Below are 2,240 nucleotides of genomic sequence, written 5' to 3' on the forward strand. Positions count from 1 at the left end.
CAGGAGTTCGAGACCAGCCTGGCCAACATGGTGAAACCCCGTCTCTACTAAAAATACAAAAAATTAACTGGGCATGGTGGTGGGCGCCTGTAATCCCAGCTACTCGGGAGGCTGAGACGGGAGAATCGCTTGAACTTGGGAGGTGGAGGTTGCAGTGAGCCGAGATTGCGCCACTGCACTCCAGCCTAGGCAACAAGAGTGAAACTCCATCTCAAAAAAAAACAGACTTAACATTTTAAGTATTTATTGAGCATCTGTTTTAGAGACACCACTTCCCACATTTCTCTTCATTATTGGTTCCCAGAGCCTTGGCTCTCTTGCTTTTCATTCCTTTTTAAAATTTTTATTAGTTAATTGATTGAGACAGGGTCTTGCTCTGTCACCCAGGCTGGAGTGCAGTGGCATGATCATGGCCCACTGTAGCCTACACCTCCCAGGTCTAATCCTCCCACATCAGCGTCCTGAGTAGCTGGGACCCATCTTGTCTTCCTCTGTCCCAGAGCAGCCTCTTCTATTTCAAAGCAGTCTCAAAACACATATAGTGGGCCAGGCGCTGTGGCTTACGCCTGTAATCCCAGCACTTGGGGAGGCCGAGGCGGGTGGATCACAAGGTCAGAAAATCGAGACCATCCTGGCTAACACAGTGAAACCCTGTTTGTACTAAACATACAAAAAATTAGCCAGGCACGGTAGCAGGTGCCTGTAGTCCCGGCTACTCGGGAGGCTGAGGCAGGAGAATGGTGTGAACCCGGGAGGTAGAGCTTACAGTGAGTCGAGGTTGCACCACTGCACTCCAGCCTGGGCGACAGAGCGAGACTCTGTCTCAAAACAAAACAAAACAAAACAAAACAAAAAAAACCCACATATATAGTGGTGGTGTCCTCCCTGCCTAACATCCTTGGAAAAGCAACATCAGCAACTGTCTCCCATTTGCTCATGTCAGTTACCATTTTGTGCCTCTTTGTCACTGCTTTCCCATTGTGTGAATTGCGTGATTCTAGGGCATGCATTGTCCTCACTGGTGCACAACTCTCCCTCATCCAATACTTTGGGGACCAACTAGCCATTTTATAAATCTATGCCCTAGAGAAGTACTTCTCAAACTATAATGTAACTAAAAATCACCTAGCAAGCTGTTAAAACACAGGTTCCTCAATCCTGCTCTCAGGTGATACTGATGCTATTGGCCAGCTGGCTACACTTTAAATAACACTGCTTTGAATCACAAAATGAAATGCTTGGAGTAGGAATTCACATTAATGTATATTTACTGCAACATTCAGGCAACATTTTGATTGATAAGATCCTAAGATTCCTACACATTGGAAGATCTGAACCAAGTTGCCCTTAACTGACACAAATTATTTACTTCAGACGGTACTCCAGTTGGTGGCCCAGTAGCCCTGGAAATCCTTTCTTTTCTCCACTATTAAGGATTTATTTATTTTTGAGATAGGGCCTCGGCCTGTCACCTAGCCTGGAGTGCAGTTGTGCAATTATGACTCATTGCAGCCTCCACTTCCTGGGATAAAGTAATCCTCCCACCTCAGCCCCCAAAGTACCTGGGACTACAGGTATGTGCCACCACACCCAGATGATTTTTAAATTTTTGGTAGAGATGAGGTCTCACTATGTTGCCCAGTTTGGTCTCAAGTGATCCTCCTGCCTTGGCCTCCTAAAGTGTTAGGATTACAGGTGTGAGCCACCACACCTGGCCCTATTTAGAATTTAGATCTCCATTTTACCCTCTCTCTGTTTTGGTTCTGGCAGTCTACCCCTTCCTCCTCCATTTCATTTTCACCTTCCTCTAGGCACTGGTGGCAACACTGGTGGTAGGAGGAAACGGTGGTAGATACTCTCTCTCAGACCCACTGTTACTTGATCTTTAGTCCTACTTCCCTTTTCGTAGCTTCTTCCCCTGGCTTGGTTTTCATCTGCTGCCTAAAGTCCTGTGAAAAAATGTTCTGAGTGGGGTTTAGATATTTCTCTGAAACGTTTTACTTTAGTACTTTCTCTATAACTTCAGGACCTTTAGGGCCTTCATTTTTCTCCATAAGGTTTCATGATGGGGAGGGGAGTGACATTCTTAGGAGAAAGCTTTAATAAATTCCTATCTTTAGGCCGGGCGCAATGGCTCACGCCTGTAATCCCAGCACTTTGGGAGGCTGAGGCGGGTGGATCACAAGGTCAGGAGATCCGGACCACAGTGAAACCCTGTCTCTACTAAAAATACAAAAAAT

General features: G+C 46.0%; 1 protein-coding gene across 1 annotated transcript in view; it reads left to right on the forward strand.

The window, feature by feature from the left end:
• The window catches only part of TRIP4 (thyroid hormone receptor interactor 4), a 76,022-nt gene that overhangs the window by 63,445 nt on the left and 10,337 nt on the right, over window positions 1-2,240 (forward strand). The gene's annotated exons all lie outside the window — the stretch shown is intronic.

This window comes from Mandrillus leucophaeus, unplaced genomic scaffold (assembly GCF_000951045.1).
Source record: "Mandrillus leucophaeus isolate KB7577 unplaced genomic scaffold, Mleu.le_1.0 Scaffold12, whole genome shotgun sequence".
Taxonomy (NCBI): Eukaryota; Metazoa; Chordata; class Mammalia; order Primates; family Cercopithecidae; genus Mandrillus; species Mandrillus leucophaeus.